Source organism: Aedes aegypti, chromosome 2 (assembly GCF_002204515.2).
Source record: "Aedes aegypti strain LVP_AGWG chromosome 2, AaegL5.0 Primary Assembly, whole genome shotgun sequence".
NCBI classification, from domain to species: Eukaryota; Metazoa; Arthropoda; class Insecta; order Diptera; family Culicidae; genus Aedes; species Aedes aegypti.
The window spans coordinates 461,845,788-461,871,074 of record NC_035108.1 but is presented as its reverse complement, the minus strand read 5'-3'; the positions used below and the strand labels follow the sequence as shown (position 1 = coordinate 461,871,074).

General features: G+C 38.2%; 1 protein-coding gene across 1 annotated transcript in view; it reads left to right on the top strand.

The window, feature by feature from the left end:
* The window catches only part of LOC5577905 (zinc finger protein ush), a 402,590-nt gene that overhangs the window by 227,119 nt on the left and 150,184 nt on the right, over positions 1-25,287 (top strand). The window lies entirely within an intron of this gene.

Sequence of the window (25,287 nt, the reverse complement as noted above, 5' to 3'; positions counted from 1 at the left end):
TCAATTTTCAAGACATTCGCTACCAGCCCTGTGTTGGTGGAAAACTAACGTTTCTTTTTTCCTACGCTCATGGGGAGGGAACAGAGTGGAAGATTGAGTGGTCAAGTTTACGCAGCCGTTAGACAAATTTTTATTTCTCAACGCGGTCGACCCACTGATAGTGGCGGCAATAAAAGCTCATGTAAAAGCATTTGAGGGCAGATTTTCGCTCCCTCTGCTTATGGTGCGCCACGTTTTTATCTTCGCAATGCGATTTTTGTGTGTGTGCTTCTGCTCGGGCTGTAAAGTGCCACATAAAAGATAAAATCCCTTCAGGGAGACAGCGGCCGTCGCACGTATACATGAGTAGTTTGGATCAATCAAACATTTTTGTAACTTATTACTTATTACTTATTACTTATCACTTATTACTTATTACTTATTACTTATTAGTTATTACTTATTACTTATTACTTATTACTTATTACTTATTACTTATTACTTATTACTTATTACTTATTACTTATTACTTATTACTTATTACTTATTACTTATTACTTATTACTTATTACTTATTACTTATTACTTATTACTTATTACTTATTACTTATTACTTATTACTTATTAGTTATTACTTATTACTTATTACTTATTACTTATTACTTATTACTTATTACTTATTACTTTTAGCAATGTTAAAAACTTCAATGGATCAAAATATCAAAACTTTGAAATTGTAACCATGAATTTGTTCTAGTTACTCCTCTGTGCGTCCTATCCTCTCAGAAAGCGAATGATTGTCGTCGACTAGACTAAAGTTAACATTTGTAAAGAAGTTCAGCAAAGTGCCATCCGGGGAGAAACCATTACCATTTCACCCTCTCTGTCTAGCAGTTCCGTCTGATGATCGTCCTCCAGAGCACACCGCGCCATCGGTATCGCACTGAGATCTTGGGATTGTGTTACAATACCCCGAACGATTCGACAAGAAAAACATATCACGAAATGCAGCTTTACGCGATTTCCATTCGCGATCATCTGCAAGGCGGAAAGGCTTACCTAATTAAGCGCGGGAAATTTTCAAATCGAGCTCCAAGGCAGTGAGCGGGTGGCGACCGGCCACCCGGATGAAAAATTACAAATAATTTGATATTCAAACACCATAAGATCTATAGTGTACAATAGAGTTATTATCTTTTTATTGTTGAATGATTCAGAAAAGTTGAAACATTTATCGTTTCACTGTAAATTCACAATTGTTTTTATTATATAAATAAATTCTGTTTGTTGAGTTGGTTTTCTTGTTCTAAGCAAAGTAGGAATGATACCATCAAGATTTCTCATCTTTAATTGTTTTCTGAATTTCAGGAAGTTATATTCAATAAAATAGTTAAAACAATAGAATAATAAAGCAAAACAAGCGTTCATGGAAGCGCAATATAAAAAAAATTGTTGTTTTGTATGAAAAATGGCTAGTAAAACCGACTAATAAAAGTACCTTTGGCTTTGGTCTGAATTTAGTATGGAAATTTAAAAAAAAAACATTGATCGTAAGTTCGTAGGTGTTTTAGTTAAAAAAAATGCCATTAACAATTATTTCATTGATATAAAACAACAGAATATGTAATGGATTAATTGAAAGAATTATATTTTGTTTTATAGTAAATCTGTTGGAAAACATATGCTAGTGCTACAGTAAAACCTATTGTATTTATATAATACTGTTTATCAGGGTTGTTCTCGAAGGACCGCACGCATTCCTTGTTTTATGACGGGGTCGTGTGTGTTTTTTTTTTGTTTTCGGTGCCAAAGCGAAGTGACCACCATCGACGGCGACAGGAATGTGTGCACTCTGCTGAAGCTTATCGGCTGCGATGGTCGAAACCGAAAAAAAAAAATAAAACTGCAGGTAGGTGGCTGGCAAAACAGTAGCCTCACGAACGGCTGCATAGATTTCCAAGTAGTGATAATACGGATGGTGATGGTGCTGCTACAATGTTTGTTTGCTATGGTTGGGACTTCTGAACAAAGTCTAGAATGACCTTTTAGGGATCAGAAATGTCTCTGATTATTATTATCTATGGTAACGAGATTTTCTTCGTACGGACCTTTCTTTTCATAATTTATAATGTTATTGGGAAAATTCTAGAATAAAAATTTATTGATTTCTATTGAACAGGTTTTTTATCAAAAACTCTTACAAATTCAAACTGGTTATAATTACTCAAGTAACTACAGGCAAGAGTAATTAGCTTTAAATTAGCAGTGCTTGCTTGTAAGCTCAAGCAAGACGGCTCGCATTTGCGTTGCCGGAGTGTTTTTTTTTTTCGGTGTGCCAAACGTTCTTTTCGGTAAAACCCACTTTAAAATGCTTTGTAGATATCTACAAGAGCTACCGTTAAAACTTATTTGCTGGCCACATTTGTTGATAATAAATTGTATTTTGAAGGAGCTGTGTAGTGTCTATTAAAACCTAAACATAAAACCTCATCTTGCTTGTCTTGTCAAGGCATGGGTAAAACTTCTAAGACTACACTAAGTCATGTTAAAGCCTTCTTAAAATTCAACTTTCTGATGCATGTTATTGGAATGCAGTCTGCGTGTGGTTATCAATATCATAATGTTGATAATGATAATCATGTAGTGAATTAAGGATTAATCAGAACGCAAACATAGAAATGACAAATATTCTTCTCGAAGAATTAACAGACAACCGTATAAAGCATATTTTTCCCATGCTTGCCTGACCTTCCCGTTCTAGTGGGACAACTATGCTGCACACAACAGCTGAGCTACACGAAAAAAGCTTTCATTTTTCAGGCACTTATCACTTACCGTTTTCTGCATCAGTACAGCCGATCAAGCACGGCGGGCTTCATTATAAAAATCCAGATGCATAACGGCACAAATTTAACCCTCTAATACCCAACCCCGCCTTTAGACGGGGTACACTTTGGAATTTTGTGTATTTTTTTGTAGCTCGCAAATCAAAATGATTTTATTTTTGGTTTATACCTTGACTCATAACACGCATATAAGAAAAGTATTTTATGACTTTTGAATCTTTTTTGTATTTTTAGAAATTGTTTGATAAATTGCATTCTTATATAACCTACAAATGCCTGGGCTTCATTTAACGTGTAATATAAAAAATCGTACCTTGTATATTTTTCTACGATTAACCTATCACAAACGAAGAGGTGGTATTAAAATCATTTCAAACCTGTTTTTCCGTTAGTTTCACGGAAAATAAAATACGTTCCGAAAAAAAATTAAAAATTTAATATTTTTAAAAATACCGTAACAATTTAAATTTTTATTATTGCCAAAAATCAACAACTAAAAAAGGCTTCAAGAAAAAATAAAAAAAGCTAGGGATGTTCAAAAATAAAAATTATAAAAATCAAAAACCAAAATTTAAAAAATTGCGAATAAAAATAAATAAATGCCCAAAACGTGTTTAGAACGATTTTAGATAACGAAAAATAATACTTAAATCGAAAATAAAATTTTGGGTATTAGAGGGTTAATAAAATGAATTGCATCACAAAACTGAATCTTCCGATTTGTTTACCTTTTTGACAGCACTAGCTTTCCTGAGTGCATTGAGTTTAAGTGAAGGCTCTTTAAAAACCTATTTGTCTTAGTGCAGAACAAGTATTCTGATTTAGGAATATTTTAGCCAGTGAGGGTTTTGCGCACGGGTTCTTAAGATCAAAAGCGTTTATGAATGATTATATTGTTCAGAATAATCACCAATTGATCTTAAACTATCCCAGACAAGATAAGCAAGATTTAACTGGATGGAATCCATTTTTATTGTCGCCGTTTCGGATTGATAATTACAATATCCGTGGGAAATTTCAATTTACGATTGAGATGAGCATGAAATCATTCTGAAAATGGCATGGAGTAAAATATTAGATAGCCAATAATGATGTCGTAACTGTGGCGCGTTGCTGTAAATCGAAAATTTTGATTTCAATCCACCAGTAAATTTTTATTGGCAGGAATTTCACGCGATCGTAAGGAAATTTTCTGCCATGCAAAAAATGATTATTTTAATTGATTATTATGACTCGGCAGACATCATGACGATTTCAATATCAAAAAAGGTTATGGTTTATAAACAACTTATCGGTTGATGTTTGTTCAATCATAAGCTCTTAACATTGGTTTTATTCCGTGTATTAGGATATCTTAAAAGATTTAATACCGCTAGTTGAGCTCAATAAGTCTGTACAATAGCTCTTATGAATGTTTTATAGCATACTACAAGGGTAGATGTATTCATACGATACAAAACTAAGAAGTTTAGAAACAGTTTTAAGGTATAGTCTTAACAACCTCCTGTAGTATGGGCCTTTTCGGGCTTAACGGAGTTTTATCAAAGGTTTATTAAGGTTATTAAGACTAATAAGTTCTAAAATGAGTTATGGTGGTAACAACAGCTTGTAGTAAATGAAAAAAATGTTACTTGGGAATGGATGTCACACTAACATTCCTTCCCTTCCGCGATGACCGTAAGGACGTAGTGGGTGTCGTTATCGACGAGATTGTAAGCTATTCCCAAGCTCCGTCTTCTGGTTCTTCTTTTTTTGCTTAATATTTTATTTACCAGGCTCAAGCACCCTTATGCATTACGGAGCCGAATTCGATTGATTTAATTTTCAAAATCATATTTGCTTCTTATTGAACTATGTTAGTTTAGAGGAATCGTAAAACTCGTGGTTTGGTCGAGGTTAGGAAGTGCAATCATTTTTCGAGGGGATGGGAGTTCAGGGTCTATCCGTTGATTTTCATCATCAGCATACTCGTATTCCGTCGTTGCTGCTGGTTAACTTAGTGTGGACATGTCGACAACGGCTCTACCCCATTTGGCATAATGCCATTTGGCATAATGCCGTTTGGCATAACGCTATTTGGCATAATGGTCATTTGGCATAATTTGAAGAATAGATTTCCACAAATTGTTTTTCTCAACTTTGAACTCGAAAAATCCAATGTATGTCATCTTCGACTCTTAACAATATAATTGAATCTCTTCCGAGTTCCAACCGGTGCCTTCCAAGTCACACTTATAGCTGTGAGCACTTACTCGTATTGTTTCATGAAAAAGTAATATAAGAAGTATAAAATTCGGCACCATATTGTGAGCTCGCTTTAATCAATTTAATTATGCTTTTTTTTACCGTGGCTTGGATGTCACGATTTTTTCATAGCTAAAAACACAGTCACATGAAACTTTTTAGTCTAGCCTTAACATTATATTGAAATTTATTTATTTTTATTTATGAGGGCTCAGAAATTAAATATGAAGAACATTCAATGTTCTGATGAAGAAAAGTCTCAAAAGATATGCTTTGCCTCAAATGCTATAAAAACAGTTGATACACTGTTATTAATTCAGTAGGGTAATTCGCCTGTTGAACAGTACTTGTATTCCTAATGACATGTTCTACAATCAGCGATCATTTAAGGTATTCACAAATTGACGAATTACTCTATTACAAATTCCACCTTCTTTCAAAAAATAGCTGTTCTTTTTAAATTGCGGCGTAACGAATCATAGGCACACCAAGATCGATGTTTATTCACTTCGGATTGCCTTGATATCGTGTTGATTATAATTGGCCGGACTTTTGGAGTCCCAGACACAGGGCATAATTCACCCAAATATTCTTTTTTTTTCAATTACATTCATGCATGGAGAATGTATAAGACGTTGTAATTATGGACTTTGGACAAAAAAGTCTTCTTGAGGGGACGGACCAGGTGTAGTGGTTAGAACACACGCCTCTCACGCCGAGGACCTGGGATCGAATCCCATCCCCGAAATAATCCCTTCTGAAGGGAAGTAAAGCCGTTGGTCCCGAGATGAACTAGCCCAGGGCTAAAAATCTCGTTAATAAAGATAGAAAAAAAAAGTCTTCTTCATCTTTTTTTTTGCTGGCTTACTAGCATTTGGGTTAAATAAACCCAATTGTACGGCGTCAGTTGTTTTTTTATCGTCCGCTGGGTCTAGGGTAGAAACCTTAAAATCTCGACACCCAGAGATGCAGCCACACACACCTGGGACCCTACATATCGAACCCATCAATTCATGGGCCAGGACTAACGGTTTTACTTCCCTTCCGAAGGAAGACGGGATCAGGAATTTTATGTCTTAGAAGATCACGACGGCGTCGACGGGCATAGATACCCAACCGACTGGGGTTAGATGAGGCAATCACACTTACAAATATACCACCGACACCGCTACGAAAAAAGTCGGATGTTAGTTCAAAAAACCACCGTGAAACAGGCCACTACCCGGCTTTTGAATTATCAACCATTTTGGTATAAAAGTTAAGATTCGCTAAACGGCAAACTCAAAAGAACTTCTCATGTTTGAAAGAAGGTAAAATTTACTAATCTAAAGTAATTAACATGCTTCAAAGCTTGCTAATCATGCTGTAAACAAGTCTACACGTTTCATCATCAGCGATATGATCAACCTTACATGTGGCTTTACGTTACGTCTCAAATATATACTATAATATCCTTGTTATCTACTTTTCAAAAAAGCAACGAGTCTATTTCAAAGTGATTCCTTATACTTCACATTAACTTCTTTGGACTAACATGGTCAAGATTTTCCCTTTAACTATACTCGTCTTAGACAAACGCTTTGGCGTTTGAAAGAAAAAAAATATTTTTTTCAATTATGCCAAATGGCCGTTATTCCAAATGGCTATTATGCCAAATAGCCTTTATGCCAAATGGCATTATGCCAAACGGCATTATGCCTAATGGCTTTATGCCAAATGGGGTAGAGCCACTGCAGCCACAGCGATTACTATCTGCAACCCCTATTCGATAGAAATACGAGTCTAACGAGTAGTGGTTGGACATCAGCGGACACATTATCTTGATAAAGTCGCGGCTCATGTTCATCCTCTTAAACCACGACTTCTTTGACACCTGCGGAAAATGGAAAGTAACGACCTGCCCAAATCCCCTAATGTTGCCAACTGAGCAAGGTCTGCTATAAAAAATCTTCAAAGGCGATTTGTCGATCGTAAATGGCGCTATGAAAGGCAATCCGCTTTCGGCGAGTGCATCCGCTTTCTCATTGCCCGGAATCGAGCAATGCGAGGGAAGTGAGGGGACCCAAACCATGGTTATGATATGATTCGAAAAAAGCACTCAATTTAGATAGTATTTCACGAAGGAAATTCGGGAAGTATTTTACTGGCCTAATTGAACGTATAGCCTCGAGGGAGCTGAGGCTATCCTTAAAAATGAGATAACGATCAGTGGGAATAGACACAATTCGCTCTGATGCATAGTGTATAGCCACTAATTCTGCGACGTATACTGAACAAGGGTTCTGAAGTTTCTGGACGGCCCTATGAAATCCAATGTATATACCAAATCCAGTGGAATCATTTGGTTTTGGCCCGTTAGTATAAAACGTTCTGTCGCTGCTGACCTGGCCGAACTTGTTGTTGATTCCTTGTGCAATTTCGATCATTCTGGTCAATCACGAAGTAGCAATTATGAATTGTAAGGTTATTAATGCTCACACTCATGCGAGACTGTACTCCAGTCAGTTTTCATATAGCTAAAAAAGAAAGTGATAGGATTGAGAATCGCTTCAGAGAAAATTTGGAAAGTAACAAGGACATGAGAAGATCAGAATCAAAGTCAGCGTGAGTGAGCAGTTGGCTACAAAGCTGACTATGGCCAGTTAAGACCAAATCAAAAGTTGAAAGGTTTCATGAAGAGGAAAACAAGTAGCACTTTGAGAGTAGTGGCGTAAAAGTCTTAAAAGAATAAGGAATATAGATCTATTGCGAGTCAATGAAAGTAAATCTTCCAAGCTATGTTTCAACACAAACACCCAGAGTTTCAAAAATTGTAGTTTCAAATGATGAAAAATGTCCATATTTAATGCAATGAATGATGATAGCAACTCTAACGCACGCTCTATCGAAGCGGTCATCACGGTATACGAAAATGTTTTGAACTTTTTTGAGTTTGGAGTAAATTAATCTTTAAGTGAATATCAGACTAACTGATTTTGAACATTGCATAAATCATTTATTCCAATTCAGAAGTCAATTACGGTATTGAAAGAGGAAAATAATTGCGGAAAAGCTCAAAAACAAACGGAAAAGCTTTGCAGTTTGAATGAAAGCGGGCACAATTTTAATATATGACTCAATAGGTCAATTGAAAATCAAGTTGATCAGGATTTCGGAAGCACTCTCAATTAAGAGAACATCGATTACAAAAAAGTTTGGATGTTTTTTCTTCGTGCTTCCAAAAATGGAACATTCTCCATAAGCTTGCGAAACTAATTTTATGATATTCCCACATACACCAAAAGATCTTTATTTGAAACCTTCAAGTAGACATGTTGTCACGATGAGAAGGGTTTCAATAAATTGGTCAGATGAAGTTAAGTATCTAGGGCACTTGATAGACAAAAAAATAACTTTCAAAAATCATATTGAAGGCATTCAGGCTAAAGGTAACAAACTTTTTATGTCTACAGTATGGCCCATAAAAAAATGCGAAAATTGTCATATCATGTTTTGTGGTAGTATTCATATAAAAAATTTGAATGAAACATAAATATTATTCATTACTTGTATAGTTTAATCTAATAAGACTCAGTTTTTAGCTTTGGACATGATTTTTATCTGTTACTTTCACCTTACCAGAGAGGAATTTGAAGCATACCTTCAAATGTTATCATGCGGTCGTCGAGTTCAATATCTGTGTGATGAAAGCTTCTAAAACATCAACGATAGCGTGAGACTCTTGCCCTGGCAAAATATTTTATTGCGACAATGAAAAACACGTTCTCTAAGAACTCATCCATCCTCTGATACCAAACAATAAAGTGTGATTTTTGAAAGTGAAAAGTGTATGACCAGACGACAATCAGACGCTGTTTCTAATTTTGAGCGCACAAAACCTTTAAACTTCTTTGCTTTATTACATTATTTAGGATAGTAAGAAAAATATGACAAAGGTCGTTCTGGATAACGAAATTGTGTCAAAATATACTACAATAATCAGAAATTACATATACTTGTAAAAAACAATGAAAATATCGCTTGTGGATGCTATATTCACGTTCAAACAATTTTCGCATTTTTTTATGGGCCATACCCCAGTGAACCACGTTTCGTATAAGAATGTGTGCCAAAAATCTCATATTCATACGTCAAAAATCAGAATCGCACAATATGCCAAATCAAAACATATAAATGTTAACACAAATTGTATATAATTCTCCACAACGATTCATTGTCGACAAACTTTGTTGACAACAAACCATGCCGTAAATAGTATGATCTAGAATCGCGTCAAGTTGTATAAACTGACAGATCATATATCAATGCAGACTAGCATCAAATGAAATCGCAATAATTTAGCGAAATTTATCACCCGAAGTTGGTATCTTCTGGCGGTGGGCTTCAAAGAACAACAAAGCGTGTGTGTTGTAAAGCAAACTTCCTTTCATATTGGCAAATAATCACTCATTATTCATGAAGAGGTCTGTGGTGTACTGGTATGGTACTGGGTTAGGGATCCAAAGGTCTGGTGTTCAAGTCTCGCTGGAAACTTTATTTTTTATTTTTATCGGAATTTTGTGGCATCGTATTGCTGACCATGGAAAGTCTGAAAAAGTCGTGGGAAGTGCGTATATGGCCTCCACTTTGGTGTGTATATAGCGTTTTCATGCATTTTATACGAGTGATTTGATTCATATAGAATGATGTATAGCAAAATATATACCAGCCAAAATGTTTACTGGGACTGTATATCCACTTATTAACAAAAAAATTAAACTTTGTCTTTGTCTACCTGTAGTAGATGCATTTACCTCCTAGCTCTTGGAAATGTTCTCATGTCACATGGACAGAGAATTTATGTTTGGCGTTTTCCGTAGTTTTCAGATTAATTAGATCACTATTTCTTGTGAAAGAAAGTTATTTGGCAGGGTGAATTTTCTTTTGAGTTTTGATTTTTAGACTAGGGAAATCCAGGTGAACCATTTATTCTACTTTAGTACTTTCTGATAAGTGGTTATTCTGGAGAATGACTTCAAGGACATAGTTTTTTGGCGAATAGCCTGGTTTTGCTAATTTCTTCTAGCAAACGGCTATTAGGCAAACGACTTTTCGGCCAATTATATGGCCTGTCGATTTTTCTGCAGATCAATATTTCAAAAACGTGATCGCTGCCAAATCATCCGTGCTGCTTTTCTATCAACTACTTTGATTCCTCCAATTGAAGCAGACTTGTCGAAATATCCAGAAGATTAGTATTCAATTAAGTTTCATCCATACTGATGAGTAAAGGCCGAAAATCCAACTCATCCACTCATAATCGAACGCAATCAATCGGGTGTATTGGATCTGCGAGGTTGAAAGCAGAACCGACATTGTGACCCGTTCTGCCTCCTATGCTTTCGATGTGGCGATGCGCCGATGTTGCATCAGCTGCACGTGGTTGCACACAGAAGGATCAGAGACCTCTACCGAAAACGGTGCATTTGTTCGTCTGTTTGTCTGCGCGCCAAATTTGCATACAATGGGTGACAAACGGGGCACAGCTCCTCTTCGGAACAAATGCAACTCTCTAAAATTGTGAAAGGCAACCTATGCTATTCCCTGCCGCGGCATAACGCTACCGGAATCCGACAAAATTTGCAAGTGATTAGTATCTGATTTGTGGATCGTCGGGCTTTTGTTGTCATCTTCTTGGTCTCGGTTGTGGTTTCCTTCGGGATTGGAGATCGATCAGCAGCGATTTCTTTTGAAAAGGATCATATTTACCGACTAGGTGGCATAAGCGAATTAGTCTTGCATAGCGCCCGATTTCGCGCATTACCAAACTTCAGTTGAAAGTGGTCATACGACCTCTTCAACCGAAAAAAGCCATTATCCTAATCCGCGTTTTCTTTGATGCGCCGGCTTTCGACCAAAAACTTAGAACAAGATTTGAATCAAACTCGTTCGCGCGCAGATCGACGACGCTCATTTTGGTGATAGTTTTGACATCCGAGTTGGCGGCGACTTTTTTATGACTTCTTCGGTGGCATCCGCGTTGGAATGTCTTTTCCCGTGTTTTGAGGAACCCGACTACGTAAAGATGAAAAGTACCGCCGCCTACTATTGGGATGCGCTTCCGCTTAATCATAGCAAAAATCACATAACTCCCGTTTTAGTTGCAGCACTTTCGTTGCAAGGCCTGATAAAATTCTTCCGACAAAAGGTACGTTTTTATCACATTGGAGGAATAAAAATCCAAACGCATATCTTGTAATTGTTTCTTCAGTACTTTTTTATGAGCAATCTCGCCCCTCTGTTTCAATGTTCTACGTTCATAATTTGCGAGCGCCGTTAAAACCAACCTCTAGCTATTAGCACTAATTCAGCAGGGGGAATCACATGTACCTAATTAAAAGTTAATGCATCTAAAATTAATGCTTATATAATGTAATTCACTCAAAATATACTTTACCGATAGTATAAACAACTGATCGTATATTTTGAGTGATTTTTCGTGAAGAGGAGGGGTAGACGGAAACTATCCATTGGGGTGACCCATAATGATCGAAATACAAAAATACTTCAACATCTTAAATTTTTCATGTTGCATAATTGACGTAGCATTTTCCACTGATTTTTAACACCCTCCCCCTCGAATTTGATCACGAATACTGCTTTTCTTTTTTTTCTTCAGCAATAGGGCTATAACGAACGTTGAAATTCAAAAATTCAAAACAATGTTGGATAATAGTTTCTGAAAATCTGACGTCTGGACAATCTGATCGCTCAAAATTCATCATGAAAACATTTTCAAACAAATATGTTCCCGTTGTTTGTTGTTTGTTTGAGATTTCTTACGCGTCATACAGATTATTTTTAATTTTCCTACTAAAAAGTCTTACCATTGGTTTGTGTATTAGGAAACCGCCAAAGTTGTCTTACGTAATTAATGGCCCGCCCCTAAGATCAGAATTATGATACAAAGCGAGAGAGAGAGAAACGGTGTAATGTTCGCCGTTTCGGGTTCTAGCTATTGCTAGAACATACGAATAAGCGTGGAATGAGTGAAAGATGAATTCTTGACAGAAATCGATATCTACATAATGTACAATAAAAATACATTTACAAAGTACTCTACCTATGGAAGAGGCCTGTGATTGAACATACGATATTTTGCTTACCAAGCAGGAGCGGTAGCCATTAGACCAATTTTAATTCCAAACATAAAAACTGACATCACTTCCAATCAACGAGAGCTGCGCATCCCATTCATAAACAATGTTGGCTCAGTGAATTCGGTGTTGTTTTTCGAGCACAAATCGACGAGTTTAAGTGATTTTTTGCACCCAGTAGCACGGCGCGAGAAGAATTATAGTGTTCCAAGTATCGCATCAGATTTTTGAGTTGCTACGGTGAGTAGAAATACCATTGAAAGTGCGTTTTAGAACGGGCATTTTTGTGATCGCTCTCAAAAACACGGTGAGAAGTGTGGGAGGAGGGAGCGGAACGTGAAGGGGGAACTAAGGTGCCATATTAGAGGCCATTTTGGTACTCAAAACTACAGTAGCCTCTCCACATCTCGATATCGGAGGGACCATCGAGATTGGGAGAGATCGAGACAAAGAACAATTTTTTTTGCAATTTCTCATCGTAATAGGCTGTTTTTCATCACGCCAATCTGTCATGAAACGGCCTACTTTCCTTCACTGAAGTATGCAGTGCGGGAATTGTCATTACCTAACTGAAACCAGTGCTGTAATGATTCATTACGCAACGCTTTCTCATTACGTTACTGTTTTGAGCTGCGTAATGAATCATAACACAACAATTTTTCAGAAATTGTAAAATAATGGGGAATGCATTTCGACATAATTTCTGATACCCTCAAGTGGTCTTCTACGAAATTTCAAAAAATGTTGTACGTAACTCGTTGCAGAACACGATTTTTACAGCACTCGTCGTAATTATCCTACTCGGCAAGCCTCGTAGGATAAATTTACAACTCGTGCTGTAAAAATCATCATTCTGCAACTTGTTCCGTAAACTACTATTATTGAATACTAGATTGAAAAACACTCCGTTGCCAAGAAAATAATAAACAATCAGACGTCATTGCGCGTTCCTAATTTGTTTTGAACCCCAGAAATTTAGTCTAATATCCTTTGATATTGGTCATATCGACATACAGAGAGAAAATTGGGAACGAAAAGTCATCAGGCATGCATCGAGATACGGAGATATCGAGATAAGGAGGATATCGAGATGTGGAGAGAGAAATTGTATGCAGAATGAAGGGACCTAAGAAATCATCGACATAGGGAGAGATATCGAGTCATAGAACATCGATATGTGGAGAGTCAACTGTATGTCTTTAAAAAGACTATCCGAACATTGTTTTGGCAACACGGAACATAGGTCCGTTTGATCTTTTTTCACCAACACCAAGGACGTCATCCCACATCTCAAGAAAACAAGTAGGGAGTTGGATCCTATTCTTGGCACTTTTGATTAACTTTAGCAGTGGGGTTTTTTGAAAGCTACTGAGCTCATATTTGGCCACAATATGTGTTATACTGGAGATTTTCTAATAGCAAAGTTTCAAAGAATTCTGCCGAGAAAAACCCCCATGCTGTTTATGCTTGAATCATAAACAGAGTTCTATTTAAAAAAAATACAGAACGCAATCCTGAAAGTCCGACAAAATCATATGATCTAATTCGCTTGAAGGAGGAAACTACCTTACTCCAACATTGTATAGAGAAGGATAATCGGTTCGCATTCGGCAAAGTCAAAATGCTTGGCCAACATCGTCGCTCCTCTTCATTACCCATATTGGAAGTTTGCTATGTAGTTAGAGTGTCCATCCCGGGACAAAAAATTTTGACAAATTTCGGGATATCCCGTTTCTCGGGATTTTATTTCTGACATCCCGAGAATTCCCTAAATGTACGTAGAATTTGATGAAAACCACTAAATTTCAATGAAAAACAATGACATTTTTCCTCACTATCAACCTTATTTCATAAAGTAGAAAAGCATAATGAAAAAGAGAATAAAAGAGTAATTATTTTCATGAAAAAATCAATTTACCAAGTAACAAACACATATTCTTATTTGTCTAGTTGCAAAGTTTTCTTTTCAACATTAGCCGTTTTTATAAGCCTATGCTGAGATAATAAATGTGAAAGTACACCTAAACTGCCGCAAATCGCAAGTCAGTACCATCTGTAAAAAGTAGGCATTGAGAAAATTGACTGAGATGTTTTCAATCTCGTTTTTCATACAAATATTCAAAAAATTCCAGGAGATTGGAACATGTTTCGATCTCAATGAAACTTTCATAATTTGCTTTTCACTACGTTACCTTTTCAAGAAAAATATAAATATGACCATAAAACAATTCATTTTTGTGTTACACGATGCGAAAATCTGCAGTGGGACTGAAATACGTTTTTTTTTCATTATGGGATAACTCAACTTGGTGTTTTTTTTTCCTAATTTTGCTGAACAAAAAGTGATTTCTCGTCAGTGCAACTGAAGGATCATTAGAAGATATAATTAAAACTGATACCTTACCTTACCAGTCAGGCTAAGGCCTGGGTGGCCTCTGCTGTACGTAGGAGACGTCTCCATTCGACTCGGTCCATGGCTGCCCGTTGCCAGCCACGCATTCTGCGAAGGGTCCGCAGATCGTCCTCAACTTGATCGACCCATCTTGCTCGCTGCGCACCACGTCGTCTTGTGCCGGTCGGATTGTTTTCGAGAACCATTTTCACCGGGTTGGTATCCGACATTCTGGTGACATGCCCGGCCCACCGCCATTAGCGTAGCTAGGATTTTTTTCTGGAGGGGGCCTAGGGGGGGCCTATCAAATACTTGTTTTACAGAAGTAATTTCGGTCGCAATAATCAAGATTTTCACAAATTTCGTAATTTTAAGATTTGTATTGTTTTATTTATTTGTCTCATTTCATGGTACATCATTTATATTTGTAAATTTCAATTTTCGCTACGGAAAAGATTCATTATTGCTGTAATCCAGTTTAAAATCCTGAAGGAATTCTAACAAAAAAAAAACTCTCAAGGAATGTCCTTTGTGATGCTTCCACGATTTTTTCAGGTATTCAACCATGTGCTTTGAAAAGATTCCTCTGTAAATTCCTACGGGAATTTCTTCATGAATCATTTTCGTACATTTCAGTGCTTTCTCCATGACTCCTTTAACAGTTTTCACTGAGTTCGCCTGGGATTCCCACAGAAAATTATTCCCAGACTTTCTGATCACCATAAAATTTGTCGAAGAATCTCTATCGAATTGCTTAAAAATCTGTTGAAAAATTCCACCAGAAATTCGTTAGAAATTCTTTTAATATTTTCGACTGGAAGGTCCTCCACGTACTTGTTACAATTTACTTTTTATCAATTGTTACTTTGAGGTATCCTCCAGTTGTTCATTATTAATTTGTTAATGATTTTCAGGAATTACTGAGGATTTCTCCAAACAAAATAGTATACTAAATTCTAGAAGTCTCACCAAAAATGTCATCAATATCACCAAGCAAGGATTCATTCCACGAATTCTTCAAAGAGTTTGCCAAAAGTTTTTCCAACTTTGGTTCTGAACTTCATGCTAAAGTTCCTCTACAGGAGTGTTTGAAAAAATCGCAGAAAAAATTATCCAGACTTCCTGCAAGAAAAAAAATGATTCTTTCAGGTGTTAATCCAAGGATTTCTTGTAAAATTCCACAAGTATTTCATAAGTAATTAAAAGGAATTCGATTGGGAACATGTTTCTCAAAGAAGTTGTTGGCAGATCTATCAGCGTTTTTTCACAGATAATTATTTTTTTAGATTTCTTTAACATCAATGAGCAACATCCCGCATTCCTTCAAAACCCTCTCGAAAACCCTGACTAAGAAATATTTATAGGATTCTAACTTTCCTATAAAATTTCTAGCTGAAAACGTTCAACAGATCTTTCGAAAACTCTTCTGTGAAAATACTCAAAGATTTCCGGAGTAATTTGTTCAGGTATTTCTTAGAAAACTACACTATTGTTTCCTAAGATTCTCCCGAAAAATTTACCAGAGATTTATCTAAGTATTTTCTAGTGAATTTATTGAACCTAATCCAACTCTCGACGAAAGTTCTGGAGATTTTTTTAAGAAGTTCAAGAATGAATTGCGAAATCTTTGTGAATTTGATGGAAAATTTCTTCAAAAATTCACTAAGATTTCGCAATTCATTCTTGAACTTCTTAAAAAAAAAATCTCCAGAACTTTCGTCGGGAATTCTATCAGGTTCAATAAATAAGCCCAATGGTAATCTCAGGATTCTTCCATAAATATTATTTAAAAATGTATATACACTTTATTTTTTGGTTCAAAAACTACTCCAGGAAATTATCAATATTTTTAGGGATTGCTTTACAAATTCCTCTACGAATCACTCCATACCAGATTTACAGGGAAACACATGTAAAAAAAATTTAAAAGAATTTGGTTGGTAAATTTGTTGAAGTTTCATTAACATATTGATGTAGAAAGAACCATACCTTTAGAAATTTCAAACAAACTTTTTCAAAGTGTCTATTATCGATTATTTTGTAGTACTGTAGAAGTTCAACGCGAAAATATTGCAGGTTTTTTCGAGAACATTACCAAAGATGCATTGAGATTATATTTGTAGTGTAAAATGTTAATGAATTTAGATCTTAGGAGAAACTTTTGAATTACTTTGCAAAATTGTTGAGGAATTCCTGATGGACTTTTAAAAAACAGGAACCATACTATTAGACTTCGGTAATTTTTCAAAACTGCTATAATTTAGCTTATTTTTAAATTCTTTAAAATGATGCTTTTTGAAGTATGGAAAGCTTTTTGTACGGTTCCTCAAAGTGTCATGCGAAGGAAAGAGAAGCAACGAAATGTTGAAGCTGGAAGAACAAAAGATAACAATGAAAAATGATTTATTATCTTTCCTCTAGAGGTAAATTACATGACTGTTAAACCTCTGTAATGAATTTGCAAATAAAACAATTTCCTCAAGAAGTTCCATCAGAATCTTTTTGAGAATTTATCCTTGAAATCTACCTTTCCTTGACCGCTGGTTTTCTAGAATCCTGCCAGAAAGCCTCTAGAAATTCTGCCCTCGTATCGCACAAAAATTCAAACCAAGAATATGGATTCTGACAATACATAGTTGGTAACATTATTTCTAGAGAAGTGTTTCAAGGAAGATCAATACAAATTTCTTTATGAATATGTTAATAAATCGTTTCCCTTCTTCTTCTTCTTTCTGGCGTTACGTCCCCACTGGGACAAAGCCTGCTTCTCAGCTTAGTGTTCTTATGAGCACTTCCACAGTTATTAACTGAGAGCTTACTATGCCAATGATCATTTTTGCATGTGTATATCGTGTGGCAGGTACGAAGATACTCTATGCCCTGGGAAGTCGAGAAAATTTCCAACCTGAAAAGATCCTCGACCGGTGGGATTGGAACCCACGACCCTCAGCTTGGTCTTGCTGAATAGCTGCGCGTTTACCGCTACGGCTATCTGGGCCCCACAAATCGTTTCCCTCTTCCCAGTTATTTCGGTACACGTTTCTCTACAGATTCCTTTACCGCTATGCTAATTTCGGAAGCAAAAGTTTTCCTGGGGGTTTTCAACAAATTTCCTCTGAAGATTCGAAGGCAAGAGACATTTCAAAAACATTTTTCTTTCAAATTTTTGAATAAACCTGAAAAAAGCAAAAAGAATAGACATAGTTGGAATGGATGTCCATCAGGAGGAATTGAAGTTTTGAAAGTATGAACATGTCCCACAATATTATTTGACTAAGTTTCAAGAGATTTGCAAAACTTCTGAAGCCACCTTTCAATATTCCTTGAGGATTTTGATTATACTTAAATTCTATTGAGAATATCGAAAAGTTTTATAACAAAATTTTGCTACAAATCTGCTGAAAATCATTCAAATAATCTATGAAATAATAAGTTTTTTTTTTTTTTAATTGAGTTGAGCAATAAATTTTTTCTTGTGAAAATACTTCAAACATTGAATCGAACAGAATTTATCGTTGGAATAAAACACTATGGTCGATTTTGTTACGTTTTTTCGCACCAGGTTAAATTACTGCCATTTATCTGAAGAAAACTTGGCCATGTCGAAATTCCTTGAAGGTTAAGCCTCATTTTTCGACAAAAATTCCCGCTATGTATTGTCTTAGAAATTCCTTTAGTAGTATTGTCTATTTTTTCGGACATTTTACGAGTTGAAGTTAATGTTCTTGTATTTGTAATCTTAGTAATATATATACTTCAGTGAATTCTCATAGGGGAAATCATCATCACCGAACACATTAGAAAACACAATGCAGTGAATATGCTGCTTAATGGACGCAGTAGGTTCAACCCCCAACAAAAAAATGCTGCTTAATACTCAAACAGCATTATTTGGATTATTCAGAAAAAAAATAATTTTAGAAATCAAATTTCCAGGATATTGACGCTTTTTTGTACCACGGTATTTTAGCAACGGAGATGTCGAAAAAAATGCGCTAATCGCATACAATAAGAAGCTACTTCCAACAGTAACTAATCGATCGACAGCCGGACGATTAAGCTTTCGGTTGTCGCGCGATTCACCGAAGTCAGAACCGCCACGCTGATGTTGTGTAAGACAAGCGAGGTTTTCTCTAAAATAACGTAACTACTTACAGAAGAGATGTTTGTCAATAACAAGAGCCATGTACATTGATTCAAAAGTTTTTGGTTCGTCTTATGTTGTTATTTTTTTAATTTCAAGTTTTATTATTATCAAAAATTCTGGGGGGGGGGGCCTGGATGATCCTAGAGGGGGCCAGGCCCCCCTGGCCCCCCCTGTTCCTACGCCAATGCCCACCGCAGCCTCCCATTTTTTGCGAGGTGGACAATGGTTGGTTCTCCCAGCAGCTGGTGCAATTCATGGTTCATCCGCCTTCTCCACGTTCCGTCTTCCATCTGCACTCCGCCGTAGATGGTCCGCAACACCTTCCGTTCGAAAACACCAAGGGCGCGTTGATCCTCTGCACGTAGGGTCCATGTTTCGTGCCCATAGAGGAGTACCGGTCTAATCAGCGTCTTGTAGATGGTCAACTTCGTGCGATGGCGAACTTTGCTCGATCGGAGCGTTCTGCGGAGTCCAAAGTAGGCACGATTTCCAGCAACGATGCGTCTCTGGATTTCTCTGCTGGTGTCGTTGTCGGCGGTCACCAGTGAGCCCAAGTACACGAATTCTTCGACAACCTCGATTTCATCACCGTCAATATGAACTCGAGGTGGGGGGCGTGCCGTGTCTTCTCTTGAGCCCCTCGCTATCATGTACTTCGTCTTTGACACATTGATGTTCAGTCCGATTCGCCTAGCTTCAGCCCTTAGTCGGATGTACGTATCCGCCATCGTCTCAAAGTTCCGTGCTACGATATCAATGTCGTCGGCGAAACCAAGTAACTGAACGGACTTTCTGAAAATCGTGCCACTCGTGTCTATCCCCGCTCTTCTTATCACACCCTCTAAAGCAATGTTGAACAGTAAACACGAAAGGCCATCACCTTGCCGTAACCCTCTGCGAGATTTGAAGGGACTCGAGAGTGTCCCTGATACTCGGACTACGCACATCACTCGCTCCATCGTCGCCTTGATCAATCTTATCAGTTTGTCCGGGAAACCGTATTCGTGCATAATCTGCCATAGCTGTTCTCGATCGATTGTATCATAGGCCGATTTAAAATCGATGAATAAATGATGTGTGGGTACATTGTATTCGCGGCATTTCTGCAACACCTGGCGGATGGCGAATATCTGGTCCGTTGTTGCTCGTTCGCCCATAAATCTTGCCTGATATTGTCCAACGAATTCTCTAGCAATTGGTGATAGACGGCGGCATAGAATTTGGGAGAGTACCTTGTAGGCGGCGCTCAAAATTGTGATCGCACGATAAATGGCGCAATCCAACTTGTCGCCCTTTTTGTAGATGGGACACACGACACCTTCCATCCACTCCTCCGGCAATACTTCCTCCTCCCAAATCTTGGAAATAACCCAGTGCAGCGCTCTTGCCAGTGCATCACCACCGTATTTTAGCAACTCGCTAGGAAGTTGGTCCACTCCAGCGGCTTTGTTGTTTTTCAACCGTCTAATCTCCGTTTCTACCTCTTGGAGATCTGGAGGCGGAAGTCTTTCGTCGGTCCGCGCGTGCTCCCAAAGTTATTTCCGTGCCACCTCCGCTACTGGCCACATCACCATTAAGGTGCTCGTCGTAGTGCTGCCGCCACCTTTCGACCACCTCACGTTCGTTCGTGAGAAGATTTCCGTCAAAGTCTCTGCACATGTCGGCTTGTGGCACAAAGCCTTTGCGCGAACGGTTAAGCTTCTCGTAGAACTTCCGTGTGTCTTTAGCGCGGAACAGCTCTTCCATCGCTTCGCGATGGCGCTTTTTTCTTCGGAAGATCGAGTTTTGTCTGTTCCGCGCCTGTTTATACCGTGCCTCGTTCGCTCTCGTGCGGTGTTGCAGCATTCTCGCCCATGCTGCATTCTTCTCATTCTTCAACTGCTCGCATTCGCCGTCGTACCAGTCATTTCTCTGATTCGGGGCCGCTGGACCTAGTGCTGCTGTTGCGGTGCTACCTATGGCGGATCTTATGTGCCTCCAGCCATCTTCAAGAGTGGCGGCGCCAAGCTGCTCTTCCGTTGGTAGGGCCACTTCCAACTGCTGCGCGTATTCTTGGGCTACTTCTGAGTCCCGTAGCCGCTCGATGTTAAGCCGTTCGGCTTCGACGCGAGTTTGTCACCGTCGAAAGTTTTGAGCGCATGCATATAGCAACTAGGTAGTGATCCGAATCTATATTCGCACTGCGGTATGTGCGAACATTGGTAATGTCAGAGAAGAATTTTCCGTCGATTAGAACGTGGTCGATTTGGTTCTCGGTTAGGTTATCGGGTGATCTCCAGGTGGTCTTATGGATATCTTTACGGGGGAAGAAGGTGCTTCGGACTACCATACCACGAGAGGCTGCAAAGTTGATGCATCGTTGGCCGTTGTCGTTAGATACGGCGTGCAGACTGTTCCGCCCGATCACCGGTCTGTACATCTCCTCTCGTCCTACCTGTGCGTTCATGTCGCCAACAACGATTTTCACGTCACGCGGCGAGCATCCGTCATAAATCTGCTCCAGCTGCGCGTAAAACGTCTCCTTCTCGTCGTCGGGTCTCCCTTCGTGTGGGCAGTGTACGTTGATGATGCTGTAGTTGAAGAAACGGCCTTTTATCCTCATCTTGCACATCCTTGCGTTGATCGGCTGCCACCCGATAACGCGTTGTCGCATCTTGCCCAACACTATGAAGCCAGTTCCTAGCTCATTTGTGGTGCCACAGCTTTGGTAGAGGGTAGCCGCTCGATGCCCGCTTTTCCACACCTTCTGTCCAGTCCAACAAAGTTCCTGCAGCGCTACGATATCGAAGTTACGGGGATGTAGTTCGTCATAGATTATCCTGTCGCAACCTGCGAAACCAAGTGACTTGCAGTTCCATGTTCCAAGTTTCCAATCGTAATCCTTATTTCGTCGCGTGGGTCTTTGCCGATTGTTCCGGGTCGTATTATCTCCTATGTTATTCGCAATAAGGTTTTTTACGGGTGGCTTATTGGGCCTACGCCAACACTCCTGTCTCGCCGGAGCGCCATCGTGCCAGCTCTGTTTAACGTCCCAACTAACACTAGGACGATCGCGCTGATGGGGCTACCACCTTGGATTTAGCTGTGCGCGATTCAGCATTTCTTGCTCAGCCGCTGGATACCAGAACAGACGCTGTTTGAGCCGCACCTCCTGGTGAACAGACGCTCGAGACGTACCTCCTCAATCTAGCTGATGTCAGAAGGACAACAGTGCCCAGGCTGCACTACCAGCTAAGTACGCAACCCTTAGCTGGCGGTCTTTGTCATCGTTTGACCCGTGGAAGCGTGAGGTAGGAACTTGTGAGGACCAGAGCTATGTTGAACGCTCCTTCCTTGTTGTCGACTCACCGTTTTGCAGCCCAATTAAAACTGATATCAACCCAATTTTGACCAAAATTGACTTTCGATTCATGGCAGTCAACTTAAGTCAATACACGGATAAAAATCTGATCCCCACACCATGATTTACAAATCATGAAATTCATAAATTGGTTAGGTCATGATATCAGGATCACAAATCATGGTTCCTGGAGTCATAATCATGATTCCTCATAAGCGTAACATCCAGTGTGAAAACACTAAGCGGCGCACTTTGCTTCATCACATTCGTATCGATCACTCACAATTCAAGATGACGAAGCGGTTGAGTGGTAGAGTACGTGACTCACAATCGGAAGGTTCTTGGATCGAATCTCAATGTATGCTATTTTTAACTTTTTTTTTATTTTTGTCGATCATAAACGGATGTGCGACTCAGCATTTTCGGAATTTGAATCATGATTCCGAGCAATCAGCTACAAAAACCTAACGCGTGTGTTGCGTTACGGCAATCTGACTCATGATATCATGAGTCCAAATCATGGTGTATTTTCATAAGACGAAAACACGCTGGAATCATGATATCATGAGTCATAATCTTGTTTTTGGATTCTGATTTCTACCCGTGTAGTTTTCAGTAATTAACTTTTAGCATGATCTACAATACCTTCAATGGTCTTTAATCGTTTATTTTGTTCTAAAGTTTTTATGACTTTTCAAATGTTATTGCTTTAAAATTATGACTTTTTATTGTACTTCCATTCATAACTGTTATAGAGAATTTGAAAAAAAAAATCCATAGTAAACCCGTAGATAGTCATGTTAAGTTTTGATTTTTGTTATGTTACTTCATCAGAATGAAAAAGTCTTATATGAAATGTGATATGCTATAATTAACATATTATTTTTCATTGAACAAAAATAAAATTGTATTGTTAAATTTGTACTTCCATTTCAACCGAAATTCTAGTGTTATTGAAAATTTGATTAATCCCGGGATCCTGGGATTTTCCGGGACAAGTATAGATTTTTGTCCCGAATCCCGGGACGAGCAAAATGGTCGGGAAATGGACACTCTACATGTAGTCAACAAAAATACCGTTTTAGGCACAAGACACACTAGTTTTGGAATGCGACATTCATATTTGACCTATTATTCTGGTGTTAAATGCGTATTACTTTATTCAGTTTTCTGTAGTCGCAAGATAATTTAGCCATATTTTATTAGGCACAATGATAAACGACTATCAATAGTAAATTTTTTCTCTCATGCTACAATTGACGCTTCCGCGCGGAATTTGGTGAGGGCAAAGCCTAAATTTGTTTACTTAGCATTAGCGCCATACTGATGGTGGCTGGCTTCAAGAACTAGCGCTTTCTTCAGGGGGTTGAGATGAACGCCATTTGCTTTAAGGCGGGTTCACTTCACTTGCTACAGAGTACAATACACACACCTTTTTACTCGAAGAAGATCGAGAACAAACAACACACAACCAAACTTGACAGCCGTCTTGCAATCAATATTGAATAGTTAATCAAAAACAAAACGATAGTTAGACTAGTTGAGTATATTTAAAAATTTTTCAGTAATTCCAATATTAGCACATGAGTTATATGAATATGAATAACGTAAAAAAACGTTCGATAACGTTTGCCGACATTATCCAAAATGCTGCTTCCGAAGAGGGTCCCCTCGGCACACATTAGCATTAGCATTAAGCATTTCGAAAAAATTCGTAGGTGGTACAGTCCTAGACTATTGTATGAGGGCTGCCTCCATTCCGTCCGTTACCAAAGTCAGAAATTTGGGACTAACCTCTAATTCTTAGACAACTTTGACGCATCCTCCAATAGTCGAGAGCTGTCCTGGCCACGTCCTTTTAAACTGCAATCCGTCGCTCCTCTAACAAGGAACAATAGTAAACTTATGCTTATCGAACCGCACGAAAAATCGACAAAAAACTGTAGTTTATAATCCATTGCGAATCGAGCATCCTCGAAGCACATACAGTTTGTATATTAACACATTTAACACACACAGGAGAAACGAGTCGCGCGAAACGAATTCAATTGCTGGAGCTATCACAGAGCACTCTCGAGTAAAACGCAAGCAAATCTAATGAAAGTAAAACAAAATTCCGCTGATATCTGAAAAAAACACACACTTATCATAATAAATCTTCGACCTGTTTAGTAGATTTTATATAAGTAGATGAAAAAAACCGAATTTAGTACTATACCATTTAATTCCACTAGAGTGTGTATCCTTTGACAGATACGCGTATTTCGACCTCAACTGTTAGGCCGTCTTCAGTTTCGTGTACTAGACTCGACTTATCACTTTGAAAAACATGTTCCCACAGAACATTTGTACGTAACATAGCATCATCCGCCAAATATAATTTTCATAAGTCGGAACGAAAAAACAAAAAAAAACGCGGAACGAGGTAGGTAAACGTGACACAAACTTCAAAATGCAGCCGCCCGGGCGCACGGTTTTCAGCGATCTCCTAAGAGGGCCCCCTCGGCACACATCGTCACAAATTTGTGAACCCCCTTCCCTATAAAATTCTACGTCATTTACATATGGTGCCATTTGAGATTTCAGTAGAGAATTTTCGGATTCCGGTTAGAATATTTCCGATTTAAATTTTCGTGAGTATCTTTGCATTTACATAGAAATTCTGAACGGGTTACATGCCAGGTCTGATTCGCTACTCACCACTTAGTAACGCACATGCGTTAGCGTCTAGCTATGCACAAAAAATCTTTAAAAGGTAACGCGAAAAATTTTTGTATGGCGTAATGCATCTAACGAATTATTTCTTAAAATTGGGAACTATTTTCGAAAAAATATATGATATCGGTTGTGCGTGATGATGATGGCTATCACGCCCACCAAATATTTGTTCGATTACATCTTCCACTCACAAGAAATTTGAAGTTAAATGCCTTTCCCCATACAAAATAAAATGAGAAAACTCCTACTGATCAACTGTGGACAAGAACAAAGCAGGTAATCCATTAAGGCCGCACGGGACGTCATCATAATCACCCTATCCATTTCAAGAAGCAAATCCCAAGAACCACTCCATACATCGATGCAAAAAAGTATCACTATGATGCTATATATGTAGTTCACAACCCGATAAATTTTCAGCTTCATCGGTTCACTAAAACTCGAGATTTGCTTTCACAAAGTTTCAATGATTATTGTTAGAGTGA